General features: G+C 38.9%; 1 protein-coding gene across 1 annotated transcript in view; it reads right to left on the reverse strand.

Annotated features, from left to right (window-relative positions):
- Positions 1-23,048, reverse strand: part of GLI3 (GLI family zinc finger 3) — a 329,749-nt gene that overhangs the window by 171,208 nt on the left and 135,493 nt on the right. The window lies entirely within an intron of this gene.

Here is a 23,048-nt window from a genome sequence, read left to right on the forward strand (position 1 = left end):
AAACTTATTTTAAAAAAAGAATATCAAAACTATGAACATTAAAATGACAACAAACTCAAAACTATCAATAACTGAATGTAAAAAATAAAAACAAAATCCAACTAAGTAAACCAGAATAGGAATAGAATCATAGGTATGGGGATCATTTGGAGGGTTATCAGCTGGGAGGGGAAGGCGAGACAAATGGGGAAATGGCACAGGGATTAAGAATCATAATTGGTAGGTACAAAGCAGATAGGGGGAAGTTAAGAATAATACAGGAAAGAGTGAAGCCAAAGTACTTATAGGCATGACCTATGGACAGGGGAGTGGGATTGCTGGAGGGAAGGGGAGGTATCGGGCAGAGGGGAGCAAGGTAAAAGAAATTGGGACTACTGTAATAGCATAATCAATAAAATATACTTAAAAAATAAGAGTATTTTCTGCTCAATAATATGTTCCTTTGACCACATTAAGTGAATGCTGCCTTTTTGTTTTGAACTGATGGCAATAGCAAATGATGTTTTCATTATTGTTTTATGTTTCCAGCACCCCAAATCACCCTAGCCCTTAACCCATATGTCTTTATTTGGACAAGTATCTGGCATCCCTATGTTGGTCTCTCCCAGTCTTTATTTTCTTAACTGCATTGCCAAAAGTCTGGGAATACTGATTTGTAGCAATTTAAAAAATAGTAAAGCATTCTTAAGAGACCAAAAAAACACAAAAGCATCAGGATAACTAAAAATCAATGGCACCAAGTTATAAGTGAACTTGAGCATGAACACAGTTTATTAAAACCAGGAGGGTGGTGTAAGAAATAGGTCACGAGACAACAACCACAGGGTTGAGGCAGCAGGCAAAGTCCCTGGAGCTCCTCCCATGTTGCAGTGTGAGGACAGCAGGGGGAGGGGGAGGGAGGTGGAAACAGAGAAGCAAGCAGAGGGGCCAAGAACAGAGCAGGAGCTGGCAGATGAGAACAGAGGAGGGAAGGTGGCTCTCTCCCAAGGTTTTTGTGAATGGGCAGGCATGGAACATTTGTTTCCTGTATATTCCAGAGGAGGGAGGAACAGTCACAACTGCTGAGGGTGGAGAAATACTGAAGGAATTGGTCTGTGGGGACATGTGGCATTTCAGGATGCTTGTTTAAAGAACTGCTTCTCTGTATTAGCAACCTGATGAGTGTTTTGTTTTCATTTTGTTATTTTTAGAAATAACCAATCTTGCCTACAGTGCACTGAATTCTTAAATGTTCTTCCTCATTACACACATACTCACAAATCTGGTTAGAGTAAGTCTGAGAGTCTAAAAAGGTTTTATGTGCCTGACATTCATAAATGCTTAACTACTTTTTGATCAATTTCACTGCACCTGTAGGTTGACAATGAGTGGAAAAGTCAAAAGGAATTCCTGGGCTCAGAAGTAGAATGCACAGGACTATCTATGTCCACACAAATAACCAGATGAAAAGTGAAAAATGAAGCAAATTCTCCAGAAGCTTCCAAGAACCTAAATGCTTGGTGCGTTGGCAAAACTATCTGGATACTTAATGGAACTTTTCACTGTTAGTGGCAATAGTTAGCACTGTGTTTAATACAGCGCACCAATAAAATCACAGGTGTGTCTAGGTTTAACTTTGACAACCTTGATGAACCAAGAATAATATGTTATACTACTCCCCCCCTGCAGAATCATGACCAGCTATGCAGGCAGTATCTTCACACATATTAGAAAACCATGACTTCTAGGAGGAGAACAAACCCCTCTGACACTTACTTGGTAAGCTGATGCTATCTTTTTGTAAATTAGGAAGACAGACCTTCCTCTGGGTGAATGTATAGCTAACTTGGTAAGGAGAGTGCCTGCTCAAGCTCAGCTCTCTCATCTAGGTCCTTTGTGCAGTGGACTGCATGCACAACTGTATTCAGAGGCCCTGCCTCTCTCTAGTGTCCAAACACAACTCAGCTAAAAGTGTGACCATTTCAAAGAAGAGGATAAGATATTGTCTACAGTAAGACTTCTTTTTAATTTGAAGCACAAAAAAGAATCCACAGTACCTGCTCCACAAAAGAGAGAGAGAGAAAGAGAGGAAGAAAGGGTCCTAAAGTGACTTACCTTAGTATATGGGGTGGGCAAAAGTAGATTCACAGTTGTTCATATGGAAAACAATACAATTAATAAATAATAATAAAAGAATAAAATTTGTTTCACATACAACTGTAAACCTAATTTTGCCCACCCCTGTAATAAAACCATGGGATTTCAGAGCTAGAGGGTACTTTAAGATATATATTGAGACCCTGCCTTGTAAGAATCCCTCACACAGTGCCTGTCATCCACCCCAGTGGCTGAAGTATCCATAATGGCAAGCCTGCCTCCCTTCAACTTTTACCAGTTAGCCCTAACTCAATATTCTGAAATCACCAATTTATTTTCTTTGTGATGGTTCCTTAAGTATTTGAAGATATATCTAATCATGGCACAGCCATCTTCCCAATCTTTTCTTTTCCAAGCATAATAAAAGTACCTTGCTTTAATTCTACCCCTCCAACAAAACTAAGGTACTGATAGTGTCCATGAGCACATCTGTGGTTCATCACAAGGAACTACAGATCACCTGAGAGCTACAAAAGGCACACCCTTGCTTCAATGGAGAGGCAGTCTCATGTCTTAGGAAGTAGAATTTCTAGAAATCTGCAACCTTGGGAAATTTAAGGAACACAAACCCCATGGGCTATAATAAGATATAGCTGATATTTCAGCTTATATACACCAGAGATCACAAGAGGAAACCGGCGCACAGACTGTAATAACAGCATAATGTGCTGCATTTGAAGCCAGAGAATAAGAAACTGAGATGACTATAGGAAAACCAACAGGGCATTGCAGTTTTCCAGTTGAGCTTTCAGAGGTGACAGTAAAAATAATAAACAAAACACAGCAGAGTGAAAATGGATTTTATCCAGAGAAACCTGTTTCCTGGAACTGAAGCTGACACTCTTGCTTAAGAGGTTTCAGAACAATAAAGGATCAACAAATAAGATGAAGAGATAGATGCCTAACAATAAAGACGCAAAACCCCATATCCTGGCTCTAGATGGCTTTTTGGTGGCCAGAAACAGTGCTCTAAAATTAGTACAATTAGCCCTGGCTGGTGTGGCTCAGTGGATTGAGTGCCAGCCTGTGAACCAAAGGGTTGCCAGTTCAATTCCCAGTCTGGGCACATGCCTGGGTTATGGGCCAGGTCCCTGGTTGGGGGCAAGCAATAGGCAAGCACACATAGATGTTTCTCTCCCTCTCTTCCTCCCTCCCTTCCCTTCTCTCTACAAATAAATAAAATCTTTTTAAAAATTAGCACAATTAGTAGCCACTCTAAAGAGCTTTTACACTTGAAAAAAATATTTTAATTTTTTGAAGAAATTCTATATTGTTTTCCACAGTGGCTGCACCAGTCTGCATTCCCACCAACAGTGCACTAGGGTTCCCTTTTCTCCACACCCTCACAAACACTTGTTTGTGGATTTGTTTATGATGGCCATTTTGACAGATGCGAAGTGGTATCTCATTGTTGTTTTAATTCGCATCTCTCTGATGGCTAGTGAAATGGAACTATCTTTTGACTCAGCAATTCCATTGCTGGGAGTATACCCTAAGAAGTCCGAAACACCGATTCAAAAGAACTTATGGACACCTATGTACATAGAAGCACTATTTACAATAGCCAAGTGTTGAAAACAGCCTAAGAGCCAGCCCATCAGTAGATCAATGGATCAAAAAACTGTGGTACATTTACACAATGGAATACTACACAGCAAGGAATTCCTACCTTTTGCAACAGTATGGATGGAACTGAAGACTATTATGCTAAGTGAAAGAAACATATTTGGTAAAAAACAAATTCTATGTAATCTCCTTATGAGAGGAATCTAATGAACAAAATAAACTAATGAGCAAAACAGACCCAGAGACATGGAACCATGGAACAGGCTGACAGCGGCCAGTGGAGAGGCGGAAGGAGGGAATGGTAGAAATAAGGGGGAGGGTCTAACCAAAGAACATCTATGAATGACCCATGGACATGGACAACAGTGTGGAGAATGACTATGGGAGTCGAGGGTGGGCTAGGCAGAAGAGGACAAAGGGGGAATACTGGGGTAACTGTAACAGAATAAACAGGAATAACAAAAAATAAAATAAATGACACAATAAAAACAAAACAATATATTTGAAAAAAAGAAAAAGGGAAAAAAACACAAGAATAAAAAGAAAAAAATTTTAACTTCACCTTGACATGCAGGAACATTAACCAAGGAAATAATAAATTAAGAATATTTTACAACTGTAATTGAAAAACCAAAAAAAAAAAAAATATTTTGTTGCAGGATGCTGGCTATTCCTATTTTAGATACTTTATTATAAGAAACCAAGTAGTATTACTTTCCTATTAACGGAATTAAATGTGAGGAATATGCATATTTTCTTATACATGATCTTGTTTTATTTAGAGTATCAGCTTTAAGTGATGGGTACAAGGGAGGGGTATTACAGTTAAGTGAATAAGTAATAGCACAGACAGGTTTTGTTCACTTTAACAGATTAGTTCCTAAAGAGTGATGTCAGTTTATTCAATGAATTCATTATTTAGCAGGACACCCAGCGCATTTTCTTCACAGGACAGATCCCATTTTGGGCTGGCAGCAAATGAGACTGGGGTGGAGTGGGGATGGCAAAAAGTCCAGACCATCAAAAGCTCTGAAAACCAGTCAGACTTGGGTTTGAATCTCAGCTCTACCATCAATTATTCAAACTTTGGAAAGCTAGTTATCACCTCTAAGCTTCAATTTTCCTCTATAATTTCTATTAGTCATAGTAGGGAAAAGAGTATTAAACAGTGCTGAGGACTTAACTAACAGTTGGTGGAAATACATAATGATTAAGTAATCCCTTTAGTAGTCCATCAACTATTCTCCTAATTTGCAGGAAAAGCTCTGGGAGTAAGACTGGACTGAGGCACAAACCAGGGTAGGGCATCTACATGTAGCATCAGGCTCAGGGGGCACACTGATCCTGGGGCAGGCAGACCTAGAACAAACTGAACAGTCTAATTAAGACAGAGGGTTCCCACAGGTGCCAAGCAGCAGGTAGGCAAAGATCAGATCAAGGGGTTTAAACAATGCTGTCATTGGGGAGCCATTGGCCATCAAGCAGGAGGATAATATGCTTCTAGGGGCATTTAAAAAAGGATTAATTAGGTAGCACCATAGGACAGATAGACTGTGGATAGAAAGCCCAAAGCCAGTTATAATGCAAGCAGAACTGAACAAGAAAGTGAAAACTTTAACAAGAGGAGGGAAGGATGGAGGAAGATAGTATTTTGAAGTCAACATCAGGTGCATGAGACCTAGCAAGAAGAAACAGAATTCAAGAGCACTGCTAAGTATCCATGATAGTAAGCACCATTTCCACTCTCACAGTTCTCCCAAGCTATTCATCAGCTCACACTCTTGAGTCCAGGAAAAAGAGCTGAGGCAGCAGGCGGTCTGGGTTTCAGGTTTCAGCACAGTGTGATAGCCAGCATTGTGGGAAAATTTGGTAAACCATGGGCATACAACAGCAGGAGAAATGTAATGGTAAGATGCACAGCATGGCCATCCTAGTACTAGCTCCAGTGTGTAATGCCTTAGAGAACAGGAAATACAAGCCTGAGGGGAACAATGGAAAGTGAAGAAGCCACCACTGATAACAGCAGACACTGTAGAGGAGAAGGTGTTCTAGAGTCTGACAACACCACAAACACTGACTGAGAAATTACTACAGTACCTTCAACATGACTGACATTTCATCTGGAGTCTATAAAGATATGAACCTTTTCTGGAAACCCAGCCTTTTTTCTCCACATTAATTATGCCTCATTATGTATATCTGAGCACCAGTAAACTGTGACCGCTATTGTTAAAGGCAAGAGAGCCAACCAGGGAATCTCAGTTGTTGAGGGACAAGCCTTGGGATCATTCCTTACTGACCTAGTTAGGTTTATTAGGTTATATGACCTAATAATTCCAACATTCTAACACTTTCAAGTAATAATAATGAAAAATAATAATGATGCCTGACATTTCTTGAATGCCAGAAGAGTCTAAGGGCTAGAAATATGTTAACTCTATGAAGAAGATACTATTGCCATCCCCATTTTACAGATAAAGAAACTGAGCTAATGCATCCCAGGCTGGCCAGGAAAGATATCCAGTTAAAAAAGACAAAAAGAGCTGAAGTAATGATGGGCATGTATAGTGATGAATAAGGACTTTCTTAATTTCAAGTATGTGTGTAGGATTGAGTTGGTCATTAGGGCAAAGAGGTCTGGGGAAGAAGAAAGGTGTCTCTCGACCATCTCTAGGGGACACATCTGTACTGTGAAGTGAAGGCCCAATACTATAGTCCTACATTCATGTTTCAGCCAGAGGCCCTTGCCTGAATGGCATGAACTCTTTTCAGATATCTACCAGTGCAGATGTGCATACATGTGTGTGTGTTGAAGAGACACATAATTTAAGAAAACAACAACATAGGATTTTCAATAATGACTAAATACAGAAGAGAGAATAGGGAAAGGGGGCTTAAAATAAAAAAGCAAGCCCCTTTTCTAAAATGGGAACCAAATAATTTTCCTACATTTTATAAACTTCATTTATAAACTATATTTTCATTCCTTCAAAGAGAATGCTATATAAGGCTTCTCTCTTTTTCCTCCATGTGCCTCATAGCTCAGGTGAAGGGATGCTGCATGAACTCCATCAGGCCTCCTACTACTACTGAGTACATGTGATAAGGAGGTTCTGTGCCTAGCTCCCTGCAGAGTTTCTCAGAGAACCAACCTCACAAATGCAGTTAAGTTGCTTGAGTAAGAAAACAAAATTTCTAAGTGAGGTCAATTTATGATGGTCAAAGTTATACATTAGAAGTTTTATGCCTTGAATTATTTCTTATCCCACCTGAGAGTGGAAAGGACATGGGGCACAGAGATTTTTATTTACATCACACATTATATAATTTTGGGTTGGTAGCAAGTATTAACATCTGTCACACCTACCCACGATTATATTAAACAAAGGACTGAAATAAAGATTGTTCTGAGGAAGAAAGCACTACCAATGAACAGTTTTCCTCTGACAGCACAGCCTCGGTACAGAGATGACTACTGTTGATACTTTCTCAACACCTAAGAGCTGTTTTGAAATTTGTCTAAAGCAACAATGTGGTAACATCAAAAAACCCTTTCCATATTAACTAATGTTATTCTAATTAATTTAATTGAATTGAAAAAAATAAATCCTTCTCTTTAACACAAATTTCTGTAAAGCCTGCCTTGACGAAAACCACCAGGTCTCAAATAAGTCACATGTATAAAAAACTGAGATTCAAATGAGAAGAGACATTTCTTTGACCCACCTTCAGGAAGAGGCTCTCTATTTAAGTATTCAATTAAAACCTCTAAGACTTTGTTAAAAAGCAGCACATGGGCTTAACAGGGATTAATTGGGTGTGATCAAATGTGAGTGTTGGTTAAAATGCATTCAGGAAACAGAAGGGAGGTGCAAAATGAATAACTTGTAAACCACACTGAAACTAAGAAATTCTGAGCCTTTGAAACTAGATGAGTAAACAACTAAGTTGAACATCTTCTTTAATACTAGGGAATTTAGCCCAACTTTTATCTTTGCAAAGAACTGAATTAAATTGAAGCTTTTCTATCCCCTTTCTAAACATGTCAGAATCTTTTTTAACCCATTCATAAAATTTACCCATTTGCTATTATTATTATATGAACAATTTTTTTAAATGCCAGATAGATCTCTTTAAAGGAAGGGGAGGCTGCACAGACTACCCGACTGGCCAAAGAAGTCTTAAAACTGAATAAGGTTTTTAATCTGTTATGCAGGTCATCTTGCCATATGTTTTCAGGCATATTAATACAAAACATGTTTAAACACTAACAGAACCCAAATTTAGTAAGAGTTCAGCCCATCATCTCACAATACTGTGTATGCCATGTAGTCTCTTCTATCTTAAGAGAAATTCTCCCAGTCTATGAAGTTACTAAAATGTTCACTCTGATTAATGTTAGGCCATGCAGACAGATGTCACTGGGAACTAAAAAGTGTTTCCCTCTAGGGATGAAGGAAGGGCTCCACCATGCAGATGCATATTTTCAATTATGGGTGATACTCAACCAAGCAAGCAGAGTTCTCTATTTTGGAGGGATTCCCAGGTCTTTCAGCCAATACTAATTCTCGGTGTTGACATTTAAAAACTACTATGTATTGCTCAGATTTTACTCAATAGGGTGGTCAGAAAAAACAGGAGAGAGGGGAGAGAGAAAAAGAAAGGGAACTAGCACAGGAAGGAGAGAGGACAGCCAATGGAAGGGACTTCTGATTCCAGGAATGCCTTTTTAAGCAATGTTTTCAGTCCCAACACCTAGGTGCACTCTTATGGCTGAGCCCTTTATTTATAATACCATCAACTCTCACAGGTAGTTTTACATGTTGCAGTATTGAGTACCAAATGCATTTAGCCAACTTGAACACTATGTAAATTGGTTTTAAGAAAAATGAGAAACTGAGCATTCTGAAAGGGGAAGGTTCTTATTATGAGCATTATGGCTTAGGAGAGCATGTTAAGTTTTAGCTAAACATGGGTCTCTTCACTGCATTAAGGCACAAAAAACTTCAGGTAGGATGAATATAGAACTGACACAGCTCCCAATATGCCCAGATCTCCCATCCAAAAATAGTCATTTTCCTAAAAATGTCATAAGTGTGATGGTTTCTCATGAGCATCACTTGCAGAAATCTACTAAATCTTTCCAAAAAGACCCATTCTAAACAATGTTCCACAGCAATACAGGGCCTGATTTTGATTTCTGAATAACTTGACTAGTAGCACATAAAGCCACAACATTAAGTGCAGTAACTTTCTTCCCCCTTTTTGTTTCCCAGTATGAAATTTGCTGAAATAGAAATTGACAGTCCAAAGCTCCCTGGAATGTGTTCCAGAAGAATTGAGTCATCCACATACACTCGGACATACAGACATGTGCACACATATATCCTGAGCATTCGCACGTACAGAGGGAGTTGTTTCCATCTGTGATTGACAATGCAGGTTAGTGGGTCCAAAGCTGAAGACTGCTTATGAATACAACTTTAAATTTAATTTGGGAGGTCCTGGTTGGTGTGGCTCAGTGGATTGAGCGCCAGCCTGTGAAGCAAAAGGTTGCTGGTTTGATTCCCTGCCAGGGCACATGCCTGGATTGCAGGCCAGGTCATGAAAAAGGTAATCAATTTCTCGCACACATTGATGTTTCTCTCCCTCTCTTTCTCCCTCCCTTCCCTGCTCTCTAAAAACATTAATAAATATATAAAATCTTTTTAAAAATTAATTTAATTTGGGGGGGATGCTAATTGTGGAGCAGTGGGAAAATGCTGGAGACATTTTGAATTTAGCAGCCCCAGTACCCTAATTAAAAAATATCAGCTTTCCATCTGCAAGACATTTCTAAGGTGGACTCCTTACAAATTGTTAAGGTGCAATTTGTGCACAGTTAGTTCTTTGTTTAATCGAAAAATCTGCCCAAACTCTGATTGGGCTGATTTCCCTAAGGCCGAACGTGGAGGTTATTTCCTTATGCCTTTTGGGAGCAGCAATCTCTCTAATATGTTTCTGAATTATTCCAGACTTTACTGAGGCTGAACAGGAGAACAAAGCCCTGGTTCCACAGCAGAAAGACAAACTGAGCTCCCAGCTGGGAAGATTTAGGCAGAGATTTATAAGCACAAACACTGAAGAAATTTGCAAGTAATTGCTTGTATTTGCTCTTTGTTGCAGCATGCAGTAAACTGGTTTTTATTAAAATACATCAGCCAAGTACTGTTTATTACCCTCTCTCCTTGATGCCTTGGAGAAAAATAAAGTGTTTGGCTTTTTCATTTCTTTAAATTAAGAGGCCAAACAGTATTTCAAAGAATGTAAGGAAAAAACTGAAATGGATACAGACTCAGTGAAATTGCTCCTTACTTGACTTGAAGTTCAAGCATGTCTCTTCATATGCTGTTCTGATTTAATCATGGAAGTATTAATTTTATTTTTCAATTCATAATGTCCCATGAATCTATTATGAAGGAAAACAATTACCAATTTCTCCTATGGAATTTTTGTTATTGTTCTTGCTTTGCAGCCTGAAAACCTGAATGCTAAACAGGCCTATGTCCAAAAGACATACAACTCAGAGATTAATAAGAGAGGGACTTAAACAAACTAGAAAAAACAGATAATATGTTCAGTGATTCTCATCTATGAATTTCCCTCCCATCAGTTACTCTATGTTTTAATTTGGCCAGAGAAAGTCAGAAGAAACCAGAAAGGTGATACTCCTTCCTCCTCCCAACTTTGATTGCAGCTCATTTCCTGCTTCTGTGTTCCCATTCTCATTACATACCCAAATCATTCCACAAAATACTTGAACACAATGATTCGCGCCTAGAGAACTTGGTAAAATGGATCATTGGGGCCAGAATCTGCATTTCTAACAAGTTCCCTAGGGGTGCAGATGCTGCTCTTCCCAGGGACCACACATTGAGAATCCCTGATTTTGCAGGTAGGTGGGCACAAGTTCAGAGTAGTAAAGACAGCACAAAAAAATACAGCAAGTAATGACAACCAGATTGCATTTTTTTTCTCTTTCCTCATACAGAAATAAAATACCAGTGTGTTATTTTTGCCAACTAATGTCAGTTGTCATCTACTTACACACATGGTTGATGACACTGCCTCCATATAAGATTTCCAAGGCCCCTCCTGACTTTCCTTCCTTCTGAAGGATTTGCATGGGCACACCAATCTGTGGTAACAAAAATTTCCTGAAAGCTTCCAGTTTCCATGCTTTTTCTTTTAAGGGCCGCACTATCCTCACAAATCTACTTCCTCCTCCTTCACCAACAGTCAGCCATTCCTGGGTGGGTGTGAACACCTGGGCAGCACATGGTACAAAATAGTTACCCACTATGACCTTTTTAAAATTCTAATCATTAGAGTCAAATCAGAGGACAAGAACAGAGGCAAGCAGGTGTTGCTTCTTTTCCCTGGAGGCTGAAAACTCCCCAGGGCAACTTAGATTGACTAAACTTTAGCATTTGTAATTAAATCAATAGCTTAAAATAAAAAGGTCCTGAGCAGTCATATCTCATGGATGGTTGCTGAGGCCAGTTACAAAGAGGGCAGCCAAGCCCAACATCTCTTTTTTTTAAAGTATATTTTATTGATTATGTTGTTAGTGTTGTCCCAATTTTTTCCCCCTTTGCTCCCCTCTCCCCAATACCCCCTTCCCTCCAGCAATCCCACCCCCCTTAGTTCATGTCCATGGGTCATGCATATAAGTTCTTTGGCTTCACCCTTTCCTATATTATTCTTAACTTCCCCCTGTTGATTTTGTACCAACCAATCATGCTTCTTAATCCCTGCACCACTTCCCCATTTCTCCCCCTCCCCGCTCCCAGCTCATAACCCTCCAAATGGTCTCCATATCTATGATTCTGTTCCTATTCTGGTTTGCTTAGTTGGATTTTGTGTTTATTTTTTAGATTCAATTGTTGATAGTTGTGAGTGTGTTGTCATTTTAATGTTCATAATTTAGATCTTTTTCTTAAATAAGTCCCTTTAATATTTCATATAATAATAATAGCTTGGTGATGGTGAGCTCCTTTAGTTTACCTTGTCTGAGAAGCACTTTATCTGCCCTTCCATTCTAAATGATAGCTTTGCTGGATAGAGTAATCTTGGTTGTAAGTCCTTGCTTTTCACCACCTTGAATACTTTTTGCCAGTCCCTTCTTGCCTAAAGTTTCTTTTTAAGAAATCAGTTCGTAGTCTTATATGCACCCCTTTGTAGGTAACTCTCTGCTTTTCTCCTGCTGCTTTTAAGATTCTCTCTTTATCTTGAACCTTTGGCATTTTAATTATGATGTGTCTTGGTGTGGTCATCCTTGGATCTAGCTTGTTTGGGACACTGTGCTTCCTGGACTTGTATGTCTATTTCCTTTGCCAAATTTGGGGAGTTTTCCTTCATTATTTTCTCACTTAAGTTTTCAATTTCTTGCCCTTCCTCTTCTTTTGGCAGCCCTATGGTTCAGATGTCGGCACATTTAAAGTTGTCCCAGGGGTTTCTAAGCTTCTCCTCATTTTTTTCAATTCTTGTCTCCTCATTCTGTATTGGTTGACTGTTTTTTTCTTCCGTAGGTTCCAAATCATTGATTTGAACCCTGGTTTCCTTCCCTTCACCATTGGTTTTGTGTGAATTTTCCTTTGTTTCATTTAGCACAGCCTTCACTTCTTCCCTTATGTGTTTGCTGTACTTAAGTATATCTGTCAAGCCTGTGAACATCTTTATCACCAGTGTTTTGAACTCTGCATCTGTTAGGTTGGCTATCTCCTCGTTTGTTAGGTTGGCTATATCCTCATCACTTAGTTCTCCCACCAGAACTTTGATCCAGTCTCCCTTTTGAGCCATACTTCTCTGTCTTCTCATCTTGACAGGCTCCCGTGTTTGTTTGCCTCTGTGTTTTATGCAGAGCTCTCACACCAGTTATGTTGTAAGGGGTGGAGCCTTAGGTATTGTCAGTACAAGGCAACATGTTTCATCATGTGTGGCGCTGAGTGTAGGGGAGTGGGTCGGAGAGGGAACAATGCTGCTTGCTCAGCATCCGCTCCTTTTCCTGGTACTTCTACCACTTTTGTATGGGACTGATGCCTCTCTAGCTGTTGCCCTAGCTGTTGTTCCCAGAGTGGGTGGGTCTGTGGACATTCTAGGACCGTGGGGGCCCTTTAAACAAGCATACTCTGCTTAGAGCCTGGCAGTTTCTTCCTCCGCCCCAACCCCCACTGGTTTGCACAGTCAAAAGCAATGAGGCTTTATTTTCCCTGGCGCTGGGACAGTGAGCTGGGAGGTCTGGTCTGGTGCTGAGAGTGCTCCCCAGGTGTCCCTCCTGACTTTTTAAAACATGTGACTGCACTTTTTGCCAGCGTGCCACTGCCGCTGCCACCACCACATCACATCCTCCCCACCCCAGCTCTGCCCCTCCTATCTGTCTGGATGAGTATTTCTTCTCTATATCTTTGTTTGTTGGACTTCCTTGTAGCTCAATTTTCTGCAACTTTTGGTTGTCTATAGTTTTGAGGTAGTTGTATTCCTTCTTAGTTGTGGAGGGAGATGCAGTGTGTCTATCTAGGCCTCCATCTTGGCCAGAAGTCCTCCATTGTCTCAAGCCCACTCCCTCTTTATGTGGCTGTGTACCCTGAACATGGGCATCTTCATCTTTAAAGTTGAGCACAGCCAGTTCTCTCCATGTCACGACTTGAAAACAAGGAATTAGTGACCAAAAGAATGTCAAAATGAAAATGATATTAGATAAAAATAAGCTATGCAAAAATACCAGATAGTGTTTTATTTTGTTTTCTTAACTTAAAATATCTTATAGAGAAAGTATTTATTATCTTATAGAGAAAGTATTTATTAGAGAAGAAACACAAGGTCTGTACATATGAACAAACTGACCAAAGGTAATACTGCCAGGGCAAGAAACTAACCTGTTCTGTGCCTAGAGCATTCTCTCTCTCTTTTTTTTTAGTTTTACTGAGCTATAATTGACACACAGTTAGTTATATATGTTTAAGGTATACTGCATAATGACTTGACATACATATATTGTGGAATGATTACCACAGTAAGTTAATATCGATCCCTTCATATAGGTACAAAACATTTTTTTTCCTTCTGATGAAAACTTTCAGGATTTACTCTCATATACTATACAGCAGTGTTCATTATAGTCATCATGTACAAACTTAAGTTGCTTAGGAATGGTAAGTGCCTCATACCAATAAGGTCTTGCAGCCCTACTCCATCCCTCATGCCAGTCTCTGAAGTAGATACTTGGTCTCAGTAAGAAAACTGAGATGTTAAGTGACTTATCCAAGGTACCGCAGCAAAAAAAAGGCAGACAGTTGAATCCTGTTCTTTCTGATTACAAAATCACCTTATTTTCCTCCAAGCTACCATGTCATCAGTACCCATCTTTCCTTTAGTAGAAGCATGCAGCAGAGAGGGAAAGGAGTGAATAGGGAGTATCTGTACTAGAACAACCAAGACCTTACAGCAAAAATGAGCAAATGGATAATTTGGATATTAAATACTATACTTGTAATATTCCAAACTTCTTATTTCACACATCTACTGTTTCACAGCACTTATTACAAATGTTAACAAAATGTTAGCATTCATATAAAGAAAAATCTATTGGAAAGCGCACTGTGGCAATTTTATTGTATTGTATTTTACTTATGTATTATTTCTTTTCTATTTAACTTATTGTGGTGACATTAGTTAATAGAATTATATAGGTTTCAGGTGTACAATTCAATAATATATCATCTGTACACTATATTGTGTGTTCCCCATCCCAAGTCAAGTCCCCTTCCACCACCATTTATCCCCTATACCCTCCTCCACCTCTCCCAAGCCCTCTTTTCCTCTGGTAATCACCATATTATCTGTGTATATGAATTGTTTTGTTTTGCTTAATCTCTTCACCTATTTCACACAGCCCTACGACCCCCCTCCTCTCTGACAGCTGTCAGTCTGTTCACTATCTATGAGTCTATGTGTATTCTGTTTGTTAGTTTAGTTTGTTCATTAGATTCCACACATGAGTGAAATCATATGGTATTTGTCTTTCTCTAACTGGTTTATTTCACTTAGCATATGATATGTATGTCTGGAGTATGCACTAATCAGCTCTTCAATTAACAGCTTCCATTTTGATGGGGTCACTGGACAGACCAGACCAACCTTTTAATCAGCCATACCTATATTTCCCATTTCTGGAAATAATCAAGTTCAATCAACATTTCTACATCCTGAATCTGGTAATCTCAGAATTAAGACCTTACTTTAAAACAAATGCAAAGTCTTGACAAAAAAAAAAGAAGAAGAAAAGAAAAATATTTTATAAGTTTGGTCGTTATTCTTTATATATATATGTGTATATATATGTACATATACATACACACATATAATTGTTTTTCTATAAAAGTTGTCCCATTTTTCCCCCTTTGTTCTCCCTGCTCTACCCATCTTCCTCCTCTCCCACAGTCAATTCCCATTTAGTCTTCCATGTCCATGAGTCATTAAATTTGGTGGTTATTCTAGAAAATGACAGTATATTCATATTTATGAAGGTCTGTATTTTTGTTGACAAGATACATCCAAATACATACACATTAAAATGCAAACAAAAGTATATATGTCTCTTCCCTAAACAGAAATTCAAATATACAATTCATAATTGTACAAATTATCCTCACTGCCTGTGCTAATTTAGTTTAGGCACAATACATGAAAAATAATAAAAATTCTCCATAGCATCAAATAATTTATCTGACCTTCTTTATCATAAGGAAAATAAGTTGACTTCATAAGTATTCAAACTTATATTTAAGCAACTATCAACAATAAAGTGTAATTCAAATAGGAACATAATGTATAATAACAAAATTAGGTGAGCATATTTACAGATCTTTTTAAGACAAAAAATCTAAGTGTTTACCTATTGGGAATTTAATGAACTTGAGATCGATGTTTGACCTTTATTTCTTAAAGCAGTAGTTCTCACACTGTATAGTACAAATACTTGTTAAAAACACAGGATCCCAAATTCAGTTCCCAAAAATTCTAATTCAGGAGGTCAGGGGTGAGGGCCAAGATTCCACATAGCTAAACAAACACCTCATGGTTAGTTCTGCTGCTGGAGTTCAAGAGTCACCCTCAGTGACAAGGCCCCTGAAGCCCACAAGTCATAATTCTCTGTGGAATCCTCAAAGCTCTCCTTTCCACTGTCTCGCCTTTTATTAAACACTAGTGAGTGGAAGAAGGTCATCCTCAAAAGACACTATCTTGGGGAGTGATTTTCTTTTTGATAACTGGGTAAATTTCAATCAATGTAACCATACAACAAAACAATCCCTCGTACAAGTTCAAAGTTTAAAGTACATGCTTAGCCCTAACCTCTTCCTTCACTAAACTGACTGCTGGGGCTTAGCTTGCTTCTGTTGTTAAAGATCATTTCACATTTGCAAAAAGTCTGACTTGCACAAAATTAACATGTGGGCAACATCTACTCTGGGAACAACAACCAGTTATGATGCTTGTTGCAATTTTAAGTACCCCTCTTGTAAAGAACCAGGTTAGCACCAGAGATGCTGCACAAAGGGTTAGTGGGATGTCAAATCCTTTCAAGTCACTCAAAACAAAAGTTACCCCGCCCTACTGACTACAGGATGAGAAGTCCCCATGTCCCACTACTAATTCCCAGAACTGCCCATCTCCAAGTATAGGAAGCTGCAAGGGGCCAAAAGCCACACCTTTACTTGCTTCCTCAAAGGCATCCCTCAAAGTTCCCCACTTGCCCCCTCAAATGACACTTAAAGAGTCTTTGAAATGCTTTGTTCAACCAAAAATTTTAAATGTCAAAACAAGCTTATTTCTGAAATTCAGGAGATAGTTCTGGTTATTTGTTGTTGCTGCTGTTGTGTCAAACAAGGCAGATATAAAATCTGCAACTTCTCTTTTCCTAACAGGGTTATTTAAATAGGAAATTAATAAAATTTAAGTTTGGCTTGTTCATTGTTATTAAGTGCTCCAAAAATATTCAATTTATGCAAATAGATGTTTTTCCTTGACGTACCTATGGAATCTTTCTTACAAACTATGTTTTTAAGGGTAATTGGTCAAAAGAACTCATCAACCCATTCCAGAGCTAAGCAGCATCATTATTTCATTTTAAGGAGAGACAGAGTTGACAGGGAGTAAAGTGAAAAAGAATATATTAAAAACTTCTTAAGAAAAGCATGAATAAGTAACAGAAGCTGATAATTTAGTGCTAAAGGTTTGCTGGCTCTGGAGCAGGACAAAAACTCAGCCATCACCAGAAAGTGAAGCAAAGGGTGCTAAAGGTTTGCTGCTTAAATATCAGCAACCTGGAGAGGGAAGAGGCGAAGAAGGGGATTGCCATGGTGCCTTATACAAGTGACACCACAGTCTCTGTCTGGGCCTCTGGACAAAAACCATGTCATGTAAACCTTAAAAGAGGATTAATTCTCAAGAAGCACTGTAATGAGACCTTAAAAGACTGAACAACAGCAGCCTATTGCAGAGGAAGGCAGTCACCTGCTCCCCAAAGTCTTCCTAGCAGAGTTACATCAAAGCCAATGGGCACCAGACTGCTACAGAAATCCCTTATCTCAGCTCCAGCGGGTGCGGCTGCTGTGATTGTCTTGAACTGCCACCTGTCCCAGGCATCTTTGAAGGCAACGTTAAGCCTCTGACAGATCTGACCTCCTTGAGCTGAGATCCTTTTATGTCTTTCTTCATTTTCTGCCCTGCTACATTTTTACCCTGCCATGCACACAACATGAAACAAAGGAGTTCTTACTCCTGACTCACTGTCCCCAGCCATTTGAAAGCAAAGAAAATGTTAGGGCTTATACTCTACCCGTAATATGGAGCCATCCTCAGGAGACAAGCCTCTTATTTTGAGGGTATAACTAGAACACATTTATGTGATGGGGTTTTACAATCAGGCTCACTGGTGCTGGAAGCTAAGATCTGAAAGCTGCATATCTATGATAACTTAAAAACACAGGAATGATCCTACGGAACCCGATTAATAATCTCATTTTTTTTTAAAGAGAAATATAAATTCTAAAATATTAACACAGGCTTACTAAGTCACTGAACACTGAGACCTGAAAAATGATAGCAACAGGCAAATGCCCTGAAACTCAATTTACTTTAAAATGATTTTTTTTAAGATAATAGAATATACTGTAAGTGAGAAAACTTTAAAACACGAACTAGTTCTCTCTAGAGCATTTCTCAGAGACTGGCAGCATCTGACATTTCCAAATTATAGTGGGAGGAAGGGCATGCATCTGCATTTCTCTGAAAAGATCTGCCATTTAATGAGAGAGAACACCGCTAAGATCCAATTCATTCAATACAAGATTTCTCAACAATCCATTTATGCTGTCACACAAGTTTGTCTCCATATAATACTCACTCCTGTGACTATTTCTCACACCTAGTAAAAGTGTAACACTCCTTACTGAATGGTATTATTATTTTAATACTTTGCTTCATCTCACTGAAGAGTTCCGGTAGCATTAAGGAATTCATGTGAAAAGGTAGAAAATGCAAACTAAATAGAAGTCCAGTCAGAAAAGAGTCCAGATAGTCAAGACCTCGAGAAAGTTAAAAAGAAAATACAGGCCATAGATGCAACAGAGTTAGACTAGCAGAGCAGCAAATTTAAATTTGAGTTTCCTGGTAGTCAAAGGGAAAAGAGAAATGAAAGCATCTTTATGTTTCTTTTGCTAGGTATATAACCTCCCTATCCTATAGTGTATCATAGTCCTGTTTGTACAGTATTAAACACTTCAGAAAAGTATATACCTCACATGAAGTAAGCCCTCAATTCTATAACTGCCACTACAGCTTTCTTCTGGTCTGTGTCCTAGTCTAGGCTCCAAAACGCATTCACTCAGAAAAGAAAAATGGTCAGGCAGAGGGCTAGAAAGCTGTGGCTTTCTTGGTTCTGGCTTAGAGGACTTCCTCCAGCCCAAAAAGAGTGAGATGCCACAAAAAAACAGAATGATGAGAATCAGTCCAGATCCAGCTCTTGCTCAATCCACATCTCCTTATACTTCTCACACCCAGTGTAGCCTCACCAACTCTGGGCCTATTCCAGCTCTTTCAGTTTGGATTTTTAGCTCTTCAATTGTTCACCAGCTTTCAACCTCATGCTCTTGTTCTCTGATCAACAGCCTATCTTCCACTTCTGACACGGCTCTTGATTACAGGCAGCCCTCTAGTAAGGAGCCTTTTCAATTAGGGCTTGAGGGGCCCTTCAAGAGGTAGACCACTGTTCCCAGGCTCTTCTGTCCAAGCTAAGGTAAAGATGTTTCTCCCTAACACTACAGACCATTATACATTCTTTAGGGAAGCATAATTTTAAAAAGGAACACAATGACATTCACTTCATGTGAGGTAGGCAGAGTATATTTACAGCTCATAAACCTACCTACCTCCCTCTTCTCAATGAGATCTGTCTTATAAAACTTTGCAGACTGTGGTACCTTCTATAAAGCACATGAGCACCCCCACAGTTCACTATGCCCATCTCTTAAACACAGTTGGTTTCTACAGTCTAAATATTTAATAGAGCACCAACTTAAAACCTTTAAATCCTAATAATACTTGGGACAGGTTGAAAATAACTTTTCTAATATAAAAACAAGGTATGTTTTATAAATATTATTGATTTCTTCAAGTTTGTAATTTTTAACAGTGCAGTGGCATTCAAATGAACCATATAAAAATATATTAAAAAGTTATTTTTGCCAATTTTCCCAAAAATATACCTAATATGAAAAAAAAGTAAAACTAAAGAAAACAAACATATATAGAAACGCATATATAGATGTTAGAAGAAACTTCCCCATGCAGCAAGTCTGTAGTAAGTAAATGGGCACTCAATTTGATATATTTGACAATCCCATCCATTTTAGTTGTTTGTTATGACATTAGACATAGTTGAACTATTTAATTTCCATTTCTATTGAACCCCCATATTAGTTGCTTTTTTAGAAAGTCTACTTGGGTAAAAAAATTTAAATAAACTAGGGAAAACTTTTCTCCAGAAATGAATGGCTAGCTCTTCCAGTAGGATGGAGTAACGACATTTTAGCTGGAGTGGAAATTGCCTTTGGGAGGTTGTACTACACAGTCTTTGTGCATTATTCCACAAAATACAACACAATTACCATACCTACTTTTTATTCACATAGGGCTTTTCCCAGTTATTAGAATTAAATTCCATTATTTTCAAAGCATCTCAAATTTGTAAAGTCATAAGACTAAAATATACTCTAAAAGCTGAACATAAAGAAAATTATAAAGAAGCCTTCAGTAGCATCAAAAGAGATCCTAAATGTGCAAAGGACAATCCAGAGTCATACTCTCTTTCTAGTATCTTCTTGTAGTGTGAGATTGAAAGTATTAGAGTGGTGAAAGTAACTGTGACAATGTTTGGACTATTCACAGAAAGAAAGCTGACTTCCTGGGTATTTTAGCATATTCTGTCATTTAGTTCCTGTATCCCAGTAAGTTGCAGTTACTGCCCACATTTTAAAGATGAGGTGAAACCGTAATTAGGCACTGGCTCAAGGTCACATTGTGAGAAGGTGACAGAGCTGAGACTGGGTCCTAAGGTTAACTAACTCTAAATCTTTCTGCAATACACTAAAAATGCAAAATATTTAATTTGTCATTTCCAGTTCAAGATGGCAGCTTGGGCCCACACAATTCTCACCTATTCCTTTGAAGACATCTCTGTAATAAAAAGATGGAATTAGATGTAGTAATGATAAAAATACCAACAAACAATAAAATATACTGAGTACTTACTTTTATGATAGATATTTCAAAGAACTTTATTTACATTGAATAATTCAATCCTCAAAACAAGTCTATGAAGTAGATGCTGCTATTAACCCATTGTAGAAATAAGAAAGCCAATGCTAATATAGGTTAAATAATTTGCTCATTATCACATTGTTAGAAGTGGTAGAATCAGGATTTGAACCCAGGCAATCTGGCTCCAGAGCTCATATTCTTAACACAGTCAATGAAATAAATAAAATAGAACAAAAAATTCTTACCCACTTCTGCAAGATGAAAAATGGCTAAGACTGGAATTATAACTGAGACATATGGAGAAGAAGCAGCCTAGGTTGTTCTTTAAGGGAGAAAAGAAATAGTTGTCATCCAGTCCATGCAAGAAGCTTTGCAGTGGGTGGATATATACATGGAACATCTGTGCCAGTCATGTGGTCTGTCTCCTGCCGCATAGTATAGCAACATCATTATGCCCTGGAAAAGTGAATTCAGCAGAGATTTTGAAAACTATGCCCTATACCAGGGTTCTCAAGCAAATGCATACACCATAAGAGGCATACCAGCTCTCACCTCGAGTGTCAGTATGGCCGGTTGGTATAATCCCTGATCGGAGTCAGGATTATGGCCTGAGCCATGCTGGTTCTCACTGCTCCCCAGAATCAAGCCATCCTCATCCTGGCATATGAGGGCCCCACCTTATCTCCCTGAAGGAAATCCTGCCAATAAATACATGCCATTAGGATGCCCACTTTGAGGAAAACAATCTTCCTTACATAAGGCTGAGCAGAGGAGACCTAGGGCAGGCTCCTTCTCCACAGCTTTGACATGAATGGGCACCTAAGATCACTTGACTTATGAGGAGATGGAGGGACATAAATGAGAATGCTAAAAAAAATAATAATAATAAAATAACGAAAAAAATATTGGCCTGGAGGAAACTTTTGAAGGGTTTTAAGAAAGTATAAGCTGACCCTTGAACTGCACAGGTCTACTTATATGCAAATTTTTTCAACAAATACTGTAAATGTATTTTCTTTTCCTTATGAGTTTCTCAATAACATCTATTCTAGTTTACTTTATTGTAAGAACACAGTATATAACATATATAACATACAAAATAGGTGTTAATTGACTTTATGTTATCAGTAAGGCTTATAGTTAACAGTAGGCTATTAAGTAATCAAGTTTTGGAGGATTCCAAAGTTGTACATGTTAGATCCAAGATGGCAGAGGAGTTAAGTGGACGCTGCACTAACCTCCTGCCAGGACAAATCTGGAATTACAACTTAATTGTGGAGAAATCATCTGGAATAACCAATTGAACACTGGGTGGACAAAAGTCTTATAACCACAGAGAGACAGAGAAGGCCACTTCATCACAACATGACTGGTAGGAAGTGCAGAGACATGAAAGGGCTGGCTGGGCTCCCATGGGTGGCAGCTGAAGGGACTGAGAAACAGCTCAGCAGCTGGGAGTTCCCCCTGAGAAGGGCAGGTCTAAACCCCCAGCTGGGCTTCCCAGCCTACAGCAACAGAGCAAAAAATAAAATAGCATTCAGCTGTGAAAAACGAAAAGCCACAGGGTTTTTTGCTGGCCTGAAAGAACAGCTGGAGACAAAGAGCTCTTAAACAATCATGTACAAAAATATTTTGGCACCCACTTACCCTGGGCTCAAGCAGAGGGAGGGCAGAGAGGACTAGACACATCAAGAGAATTTGGGGCAGTGGCTTTGAGGAGAGAATGGAAGGAGCAGCTGACCCGGTCCCAGTGCTGACTCATTTCCCCATACTGCAGGCAGACCACTCCCTTCCAAGTGGTGTCAGCCTGAGAGGAAGCAAAAGCCCCGCAGGGGAATTAATCTGCCCTACCCTCAGTGCTTCAGCCTGAGGGCTGATCATAGATTGAATAGATTAACAACTAAAGGAGACAGACAAAGGCAGTAGATCTCTAGTTGTCTCCAACATTGCTGCCTAGGCCCAGACTGGTACACAATCTGACACCACCAGGAGCAGATCCAGGAAGTGCAGGTCAATCTAAGAAGCAGCAACAAACAAGAAGAGTCACAAAAATGGGGAGACAGAGAAACAGCCCCCTATCAAAAGGGAAGGAGAAATCCCCAGAAAGAGTGCTAAATGAAACAGAGGAAAGCAAACAAGCAGACATGGATTTCAAAACATGGATTACAGGGAAACTCAATGAGCTCACAGAGCTCAAAGAAAACTACAAAAAACTCCAGGGAAACTACAAGGAACTTACTGAGAATTAAACCAGTATGAAAAAGGACATAGAAGCTATCAATAAGAGTCAGAAGGAAATGAAGAATACAATTTCTGAATTGAAGAACACAGAAGAAGGAATTAAAAGCAGACTAGAGGAAGCAGAAAACCCAATCAGTAAGCTGGAGGACAATGTAGAAAAAATTCCCAGACACTGCAACAAAATGAAAAAAGACTGAAAAAGAATGAAGAGGTTTTAAGAGAGCTGCCGGACAACACGAAAAGTA

Source organism: Furipterus horrens, unplaced genomic scaffold (assembly GCF_987537825.1).
Source record: "Furipterus horrens unplaced genomic scaffold, mFurHor1.1.pri manual_scaffold_9, whole genome shotgun sequence".
NCBI classification, from domain to species: domain Eukaryota; kingdom Metazoa; phylum Chordata; class Mammalia; order Chiroptera; family Furipteridae; genus Furipterus; species Furipterus horrens.